Below are 11,105 nucleotides of genomic sequence, written 5' to 3'. Positions count from 1 at the left end.
TTTTATATTATTTAATATGCAGTTTCATAATATAGTGTATGATCTATAGAAGAATCATCTAGTGACACATACTGTACATACAGCATCTATTTATTTATTTATTTAATTGTCGGTTTTCTGAAATATAGTTGAGTTGATTTATTAACATAATCTGTGTTTTTCCAAGGTCATTTTGACCCATGATGAGCACAGAATTAGCAGAAACATTTCTGTGGCATTTCCTACACAGCTGGACAATTGAAATGTTACAGTTTAAATACCATTCCATTGACCTTTGGGAGTACAGCAATGATGTGGGAAAAATGATAACATGAACTCACTCCTACTGTGTAAACAAAACACTAAGGGGACTATTCATTAATCAATTCTGCCCTTGAAATATACGGAAACTGCTGTTTCTCCATATTTAAGGGCATAATTACGTATCCCTTAGCTGTACCACAGAGGAAAGAAGAATATATCAGAGATAATTTCTGTCAGTCCACCAGCTCCCACAGCAGCCATCCTGAAAGTTTTCTATGGGGTCAGTATTTAACAATACCGTATCTGTAAAACAAAGCTTTGCAGATCTTGCCTGCATGGGTAAAGGCCATTACCTGTAGTTGGGCTGCGGGGATGGCTTTCCTGTGGACTGCAGGATGCCTTAAAGCGCTTTGCCACATTGTACATGTGCAGCCGCATAGGGAAATCTGCACATGCCGAGAAGCTGCAAGGGGATCCTGCGGTAGAAGTAAAGAGATCACGGATGCAATAATTTTACTTCTTCCTGATTGCCAGTGTGGGTTTATTGGAAAAAAAGAATATTTAATGCTGCAATTTGCAGACATAAGGATTCTAAATTTTCAGGTCAAAACTCATATTTTAATAAATATGCTCCTAAGAGTCCAATGTGACAGCATACATATATACATATATACATATATACAGGCAAGCAAAAAAAATTGAGAATTGTATAATAAACTGGAATAGAAAATATGTAATAACAATGGACAACCAGAAAAATAAACATTAAAGAATGGAATACCAATAATGTAACATGTCCACAGCAATGTCCTGATTTCCAGAAGATGGGAAGCAATGCAATATGTAAATATCCTCCCACTAATATGTTGTTTTTCCAGCTGAGGTTTTGTTCTCAGCATAGGTAATTAGGTTACTGCCATAGCAGGGGGAGGAGCTCTAGACTGCACACCCTAACTGCTTGTAATAAGAGGTGCTACCTTGCTGAGACTTGTAGTACTACACATAGAAAAAAAAGAATGCAGGTGCACTATGCAAACATTACTACTCAAAATTGAAATATATATTACAATTAAATATCATATAAGAGGTTGTTAGCATAAATCTGGCCAAAAAATGGACCTGCCCACCATCATCCAGGTCACCTCATCGGGCAAGTCCCTAATATTCTAAGGGTTCATACCTGGAGTGTAGCGCACAACCAAACCAGTACAACCATCCCCACCCCCCACACCACCACCACCAGCACCACCAGCACCACCACCACCACCAACAACAACAAAGGGCATCTCGTAACTGAAAGATATCAGTGAAGTATTACAGAGTATCAAGTGTGTGAAAGCAGCGACTCAGTGTTAGGAGTGTTACAAGAGTGAAATATGTGTGAAAAAAATACTTGGATAACATACTGTACATGAAGATTACATTGCTATAACAGTGCTTCTTCTTTCATGTAAACCAGTAAAAAGACTTGGTTATGAACTATGGAAATAAATGGTTAAATAGATGCTATCCAATGCACAAGCAATTGCTATTCCATCAGAATGTGAATTAAAGTTGAAGACCTTAAGGATATACTGTATGTACAGTATATACGGTGATAAAGCTGAATAGTCCAGGATTTATAGCTGAGATGCAAGGGAACTGAACAAGGCTGATTGCACACTCAGAGAGAGATTTGTCAGCAGAATATTGCTAATAAAAATTCCCATTAAAATGATTTTATTACCACCTTTTCTACCAACTCATCAACAATTAATAAGGCATAAAAATACTGATCAAAATGCCAAGTACATACACAAAACACAATGCTGTATTTCCCATGTACCATAACACAAAACACAATGCTGTATTTCCCATGTACCATAATCAACTTGCATCATTTCACTTGAAATCTTGATTATTTTGGGCAATGAGGAACTTGCCATGACACATCTATATACTGGAAGGTGCCTGGGATATTACATCTTCTAGATCTATGGCTAGAATATTTTTGATACTCGTAGCACATTAAACACCAGTAGTTAGTCTTGATGCTCTTGCTTAATGCGACCCAATAAAATTGCCAGCGGGAATACAGTAGCAGTATTACAGATACTCAACATAGAACCTTAATCTCCACTTTAAAATATATTATAGGCACCAATCTTACCAATTGTTCAGGATTTAAAGGGATATCCCATGTCTGGGACTGGAACATTCCCCCATTTCTCATACGTCCTAGAGGATGCTGGGGACGCTTCAAGAACCATGGGGTATAGACGGGATCTGCAGGAGACATGGGCACTTTAAGACTTTGAATGGGGGTGAACTGGCTCCTCCCTCTATGCCCCTCCTCCAGACTCCAGTTAGATTCTGTGCCCAGAGAGACTGGTCACACACTGAGGAGCTCTACTGAGTTTCTCTAGAAAAGACTTTATGTTAGGTTTATTATTTTCAGGGAGCACTGCTGGCAACAGGCTCCCTGCATTGTGGGACTGAGGGGAGAGAAGCAGACCTACGTCTGTGAGTTTAAAGGCTCTGCTTCTTAGGCTACTGGACACCATTAGCTCCAGAGGGTCTGATCACTTGGTACGCCTAGCTGCTCGTTCCCGGAGCCGCGCCGTCACCCCCCTCACAGAGCCAGAAGAAAGAAGCCGGGTGAGTAAAAGAAGAACAGAAGACTTCAGTGATGGCAGAAGACTTCAGTGTCTCTGAGGTAACGCGCGGCGGTCGCGCTGCGCGCCATTGCTCCCACACACAAGCGGCACTACAAGGGTGCAAGGCGCAGGGGGGGGCGCCCTGGGCAGCAATATACCTCATATATTAGCCTGGCAAAGTGGTATACAGTGCATAGGCACTGTATACAGACCCCCGCCAGTATAAAAATATAAAAAAGTAGCGGGACTGAAGCGCGCCAATAAGGGGGCATGGCTTAGCCCTCACAGCTCTATCTAGCGCCATTTTCGCCTCACAGAGACACTGGCCCTGCCAAAGCACTGATGAACAGCTCACAGTGAAAAACGGGGGGGGGGGGGGCACAGTAGTTTAGTGCAATATATGTTAAAAATAAAGCACTATATATAATGAGCGTGTGTAAAATAGCTGGTAAACGTTTTCTGTGTTTTCCCTGTCAGAAAGTACTGGGGTCTATCCCTTATAGCCAGTGTAAGGTCGGTGGGTGTTTAGTACACGTGTGTCGGCATGTCTGAGTGCTCTGCCACAAACGGCTATGGGAATCCCTCTGTCGGCACCGCCGACTCCTGATGGTACTTGATTCATGAAAATAAGTGTCAACATGTCAGTAGTTGTATGCTTTTCCAAAAGAGAAAACTATATGGGAGACACAGGCGTGTGTGGGTGACCCTGTCAGCACCAACTAATCTGGGTAAAAATTAACATGATAATGTGATGCATTTCAGAAAGCTACACCTGTATATATATATATATATATATATATATATATATATATATATAGAGCAGGTACGGACCGGCACTCCTCCTGATAGCTGAATCTGACCCTGGTGCCTTCTGATAGAAATTATGCAGAGTCCCAATACAAACGACAGCGGCACTCAAGGCTTTTCAAAAATAGAAAATTGTATTCAAGGTGAACAAAAAAGCCGACGTTTCGGGGCTTACCCGCCCCTTTGTCAAGGTGTGTAACGTTACACACCTTGACAAAGGGGCGGGTAAGCCCCGAAACGTCGGCTTTTTTGTTCACCTTGAATACAATTTTCTATTTTTGAAAAGCCTTGAGTGCCGCTGTCGTTTGTATTGGGACTCATATATATATATATATATATATATATATTTGGTACGGTTGCATTGATCTGTGGCTCGAACACAGACGTAGTAATTTTTGTGGAGGGCGTAATATTAATAATAGATATATTTCCCTCAGACCCCTCGGGGTCGCAAAAATGTTATTTTGCCCAGTTACTACTCCCTGTTATCGACACGAATACTATTTCTTATGTCGACCATAATGTTTCCTGATTAGATCCACAACATCGGCATTCAGTACGTGTTTCATACACATTAAGAACGTATTAACATCACTAGGGACCCTGCTGTTCCTGACAAAATATATATATATATATATATATGAGATATATATATATATATATATATATATGAGATATATATATATATATATATATATATATATATAGATAGATATATGTGTGTACATGTGTATTTAAATGTGTATATTTATACAATTTTTTTTATAATGAATGCTGAAGTAAACTTTTCCTTTTCATGTGCTGGTCGCTCTGTTGAATAACTCTGGGTCAGCCGTGACAAGATGGTTTCAAATCATCACGAGGAGTACGAGTGTTTATTCTTTTCCCACCATGGATAGAATAAAGTGAGAGTCAACCCCTGTTCTGCACGGGGCCCTGTCACAAAGGATCGTTTACAGGAAGCTAAGTGATATTTTAATTATATGCTTTGATTATACTAGCATTGCATGCGCATGGGGGAGTGCTTGTATTCAGAAATGGTCGGTTACTTTGTCATCCGATATAATTACCCTGGGGAGAGATGAGATACTCCTTAAGTTGGGTCATATCTAGAACATTGCAGCATACTGCCGTGCGACTACAAGGGATGGGACTCTTGGGTGCGCGGGCCCCTTCCATGGCGATCTCGGCTAGGAGGGCATTGTGGATTCACCAAAGGGATGCTAATGCTGACTCCGAAAAGAAGTGGAGTCTCTTCCCCATGAAGGTGAAGCCTGGTTTGGTGATGGCCTTGTTAATATGCTCTCGGCAGGTGCCACGGGTAAGTCTACCTTCTTGCCCTTTGTTCCCTCACAACGGTTGGTGACGCATTGTTGTAGGATGCAGTCATTTCGACCGAATAGATAAGGATTCCCCTTTCTTTGCAGGTAAAGGAAGGTAAAAAAGGTAAGAGGTCAGCTGCCTTTTCAAGTTCACAGGAGCAGAAATCATCCGTTGTTTTCTGCCACGTCCACCGCAGGACGTTGGGTCTATCTTGCGGGTGCCCACACCAGTGGGACCACGTCTAAAACTCTTCAGTCAGTCCTGGAAAGGACATGGACCAGTGATATAAGGATAGAGTCCCTAGGGGGACATACGGGAGTTTCCAGACGTTTTCCCTCACCGATTTTTTCAAATTGACCTTACCGATCCTCCTCAAGTCAGGGAGGTAGTATGTGACGCAATACAAGAGTTGTGTCAGAATCAGGTCATTGTCCTGCTGTTCCGATCATAAAGAAAAAAAAAAAGAGAAGAAGCTGTTATTCAAGCTTTTTCGTGCTCCCGAGGCCGGACGGCTCGGTCAGACAAATCCCCAAAATTTCTACTTAAACTCCATGAGGGAATCTCTCATGGCAGGATTCTCCACTCTGAGAGAGGAGAAAGGAGGTCTAATTACGGTTTCTTCCGCATTAGGCTTACATGAGGTTTGCGATTCAGGATTGTTGTTACCATTTCACCAGGGTGATGGCGGTATGATGGGTTTCCTTCGATAGTAAGGAGTCATAATTATTCTGTACTGGATCGCTCTCCGAATTACGGAGAGATCAAGACTGAGAATTCAGAGTCTGGCAGACCTGCAACGGTGTCAATCCATCAATACATTCAGTTGCTGAAAAAGATGGTTGCGGCCTAAGAGGCCATTCAGTGGGCAGGTTGCATGCCAGAGTGTTTAGCGGGACCTGTTGGACAAGTGGTCTGGTTCCCACCTGGGATAATCATGGATTCAAGACCAGTATCTCACTCCTGTGGTAGCGGCGCAATTCTCACCGAGGGCAAGTGTCATGTTAGGATACTTGTCGCCACATTAACGGTCTAGAGTTAAGGGCCGTTTATAACAGTTTTCTACAAACAAAAACCGGAGAAGAAATGGCAGAAGCCAGAAAGATTTTCCGTTGGGCGACGAAAACATTTACGCGCTCTATCAGCAATGTTCGTTCCAAGAGTAGACAACTGGGAAGCAGACTTCCTCGGCGGACACGTTCTCCATCGAGGAGGGTAGAGTCTTCATCAAGCGGTTTTCACAGAAGTGACAAGTCTTTGGAGAATTCCGCAAATAGACAAGATGGCGTCTCGCCTCGACAAGAAACTTCAGAGACTGGTCAAGGAGGGCTGGTATCTGGATCTTCAGCAATAACTCATAGGAGATCCCTGACCTCTTCCTCTGCAAGAGGATCTGTTATAGCAGGGGCCGTGTGTGTTCCAAGACTTACCGCGGTTTCCATTGACGACTTGGAGATTGAACGTCGGATCCCAGCCCGAAAGGGCATTCTCAGTGAAGTCATCCCTACTCTTCTTCAGGCAGAAAAGAAGTAACGTCAAAACATTACCACCATATGTGGAGGAAATTATGTGTCTTGGTGTGAATCCAAGAAAGTTCCTACGGAAGAATTCCAGTTGGATCGTTTTCTCCATTCTTTTCTTACAAGATCGTGTGGATGCGATCTTAAGTTGGGCTCGATTAAGGTTCAGATTTCAGCCTTATCGGTTTTCTTCCAAAAACACTTGGCCTCCTTTCCAGAGTTTCATATTTTCGTAAAAGGAGTCTTACACATCCATCCTCCCTTTGTGCCTCTGTGGCACCATGGGATCTTTACGTGGTGTTGCAGTTCCTGCTATTTCTTTGGTTGAACCTTTCAGTAAGGTTGAGTTGAAATTCCTCAGTTGGAAAGTGGTTATGCGGTTGAACTTGGCATCCGCAAGGCGGGTGTCTGAGTTTGCGGCTTGGTCTCATAAGAGCCCCTATTTAATCTTCCATGAAGATAGAGCAGAGTTGAGAACTCGGCAGCAATTTCTGCCAAAAGTGGTTTCATCGTTTTCACTTGAACCAACCTATTGTGGTGCCGGTGGCTACTGACGCCTGGGCGACATCGAAGTATCTCAATGTGGTCTGAATTTTGAAAATTTATGTTGCCAGATTGGCTCAGATTAGGTAAACGGAGGATCTGTTTATCCTGTATGCTCCCAACAAGATTGGGGTTCCTGCTTCCAAGCAGACTGTTGCACGCTGGATCTGTAATACGATTAAGCTTGCTCTTTTTTTACGGCTGGATTGCCGTTACCGAAATCGGTGAAGGCCCATTCTACCAGGAAGGTGGGCTCATCCTGGGTGGCTGCCCGAGGGGTCTCGGTTTTACAGCCTTGCAGAGCAGCTACTTAGTCGGGTTCAAACATTTTTGCAAATATTCTACAAGTTTGATACCCTGGCTGATGAGGACCTCTGGTTTGGGCAATCGGTGCTGCAGAGTCATCCGCACTCTCCCGCCCGTTCTAGAGCTTTGGTATAAACCCCATGGTTCTTGAAGCATATCCAGCATCCTCTAGGACGTATGAGAAAATAGGATTTCAATACCTACCGGTAAATCCTTTTCTCTTAGTCCGTAGAGGATGCTGGGCGCCCGTCCCAGTGCGTACTGTATCTGCAGTTATTGGTTATAGTTACACTCATGTTGTGTTTCTTTTCAGTCAGCCTGTTGCTGACGTTATTCATGCCATGGCATGCGGTATGCTATTATTGGTTGTGTTTACACACAGGTTGTGTTACATTTTCTGTCAGCATATTGCTGTATATTTTTCATGCCATCGGCTGGTGTTCTATTGAATGCCACGTTCTGCGGCATGTTTGAGGTGTGAGCTGGTATGACGCTCACCGTGTTTAAACAATAAATTCTTTCCTCGAAATGTCCATCTCCCTGGGCACAGTTCTATAACTGGAGTCTGGAGGAGGGGCATAGAGGGAGGAGCCAGTTCACCCCCATTCAAAGTCTTAAAGTGCCCATGTCTCCTGCGGATCCCGTCTATACCCCATGGTTCTTGAAGCGTCCCCAGCATCCTCTACGGACTAAGAGAAAAGGATTTACTGGTAGGTATTAAAATCCTATTTTTTACCCCTCTCTGCTGGTAGCAGATCATGACATCATAATATAGATGTAACCATGCTCATCGTTGCTGTAGTCACTGCATAAAATAGCATGGGTTTGCGTGACAAGGCATGGTAAGTCACAAGAGGATGCATGGCACTGCTGGGTGGTTATTGCTCCACTGTACAATACACCTACAGTGGATGGATACTGCACTGAAGACTATACAATCGCCTATTGTATACAGGGGGTCATTACGACCCGATCGCTCGCTGCAGTTTGTCGCAGCGCAGCGATCGGGTCAGAACTGCGCATGTGCCGGCGCCACAGTGCACTGACGCATGGCAGCTTTCATAACCTAGCGATCGCCTCTGAGACAGGCGGTTGCTAGGCGGGAGGGCCTGAACGCCGGTGTTAAGCCGCCATTTAGGGGGAGTGGTCCGGCCAACGCAGGCGTGGCTGGACCATTGGGGGGGTAGGCCGCGGTGGCTGTGTCCCCTGCGGCCAGCGGGAGCGACAAGCAACTCCCGGCCAGCCGCAGGAGATGCGCTGGCCGGGAATTACTCCTCAAATACAAAGGCATCGCCTCTGTGCAATGCTTTTGTATTTGTGCGGGGGAGGGGGGGGCGGCACTGACATGCGGGGCGGACCCCCGCACGTCTGAGTCAACAATCGTAGCTATGCTAAATTTAGCACAGCTACGATCAACTCGGAATGACCCCCACAGTGTAAACTGTCGCACAACCAGTCTTTTTACTACAGTAATATTGCATGGATGGCTGGAAAATCACTGGAGCAGCAGTGAACTACAAGTCTCAGCACGATAACACCTCATTTTATTAAACACTGCCTGTGCGGCTTTATAGCAACTCGTGCATGCACATTGTATTGTAATCGACTAGTGCCAATTTCGGCAGTGATTTACGACACTCACACAGTGATGACTTTCCTTACAAATGGTGCAGTTGGTGTGATTGAGGGACGCTCTATGAAATCACTACTCTACTAAAAAGGTCTGTTTAGATTAAAGTTACAGAATTTGGGTGGACTGCGCACAGAAATGTACTACGTTACGGGGAGTGCTGCTGGTGTTAACAAGTTGGTCCTACTTGTTAGAATAAATGGTGCAAGAGTAGAGATTTTTACACTGCGCTCACCCCCGGTTTCTAATTGTGCATGTATATGCACTAGTGTAATAAATGGTGAAATGTTTGATTAAGTTTCAAATGATATTTATTTAAATAACTGATAGTCCAGAATTCATATAAATGCGTGAATAAACTCTGTTTGGCTATATTAAGCCTTTTGCTAATTGTGCAGGAGCACGCTTGCTTCTAGATATAATGAGATGAAGTCCATAAGCAGGATGATAAGTGATTTAGGAAAAAATGAAAAAAGGTGAAAAAGTCTATTTGTTGTACTACAGGCCGCGGCGTCCCGCTGGTCTGTATGAAATGAGTGCACTTGTTTAAAATGACATTCCGTCACTGATGTTCAAGCAGCAGCGGAGAGTGCGTGAGAAAGAAAGGGACTCCGGACTGGTCCACCCTCCCCCTGCTTCTGCCGCCGTCACTGTGACTGTGTTCGGTCACAGGTCGGAGGCTAGTCAGCCTGGGTTCGGTGCCTGTCTTGGGGGGGGAGATGCACGCACTGCGACCGCTCTCAGAGTGGTTCGTTGCCGCACTCCCTCCGCCTACAGAGACTCACCTTAGTTCTCCTTCTCCGCTGCTGGATGTGTCAGTGGCAGGCTGTCTCCTCGATGTTTCTCCGTCGTCCGTGACCCGCAGACACTTCCTGGTCTTCAGTCACATGACCGGGTTCAGTCTCTTGTTCCGCTCCTTCTGCTTGATCGTGCCGCTGTTGTTGAAAGGTGTTAGGAAATTGCTCCATCGCGTTTCGGCCCTTGGGGGCCTTCCTCTGGGAGAAAAAGTGTATGGAATTTCTCCTGTGGTGAAGAAATAAATAGCCTGATCTGTGGTTCCTTCGCTCTGATTGGTTGTCGTTCTTCATGTGATGATAGGCAGTTGTTCTTGTCAATCACATTGTGTGCCCAATGAGATTATTATTGCTGTGCTCACATGTGCTCAGTCTTTTATTGTCCTTGATTGGCTTTTAAAACTGTCAGTCATGTTCCTTATCTCGCAATGAGTGGGTTTCTGACTCTGGAATTTTGTTTATAGTTACCTAGAATACTTGTTTGGTAATGATTCTTACCCTGGTTGATAAACTGGTGCACTATACGAAATCAGAAATCAGTAGGTATAAGTGGAAATAATAATAATGAAACAAAAGTAAAAATAAAATACATAAAAATTTATATATTGAATAATAAATGATAAAAAAATTAAAATAAAATAAAATATAAAATAAAATAGAATATGAAATAAATGAAACTAAAATCCTAAAAGTACATTACTTTAATCTGCTGCAGAGTGTGGGTAGTAGGATTCAGATGGAGTGGATTAATGCAACCTCAAGTGAGAATAGATGGATGATTATAAGCTGGAATGTGTTGAGTTATTTCTGGTTTCTACATTGATCACAGAACAAAGATATCAAGTATATCAAGTATGATATCTTTGTTCTGTGATCAATGTAGAAACCAGAAATAACTCAACACATTCCATCTTATAATCATCCATCCTCACTTGAGGTTGCATTAATCCACTCCATCTGAATCCTACTACCCACACTCTGCAGCAGATTAAAGTAATGTACTTTTAGGATTTTAGTTTCATTTATTTCATATTCTATTTTATTTTATATTTTATTTTATTTTTATTTTTTATCATTTATTATTCAATATATAAATTTTTATGTATTTTATTTTTACTTTTGTTTCATTATTATTATTTCCACTTATACCTACTGATTTCTGATTTCGTATAGTGCACCAGTTTATCAACCAGGGTAAGAATCATTACCATAGCAAGTATTCTAGGTAACTATAAACAAAATTCCAGAGTCAGAAACCCACTCATTGCGAGATAAGGAACATGACTGACAGTTTTAAAAGCCAATC

This window comes from Pseudophryne corroboree, chromosome 4 (assembly GCF_028390025.1).
Source record: "Pseudophryne corroboree isolate aPseCor3 chromosome 4, aPseCor3.hap2, whole genome shotgun sequence".
Taxonomy (NCBI): Eukaryota; Metazoa; Chordata; class Amphibia; order Anura; family Myobatrachidae; genus Pseudophryne; species Pseudophryne corroboree.
Note: the sequence above shows the minus strand (reverse complement) of the source record.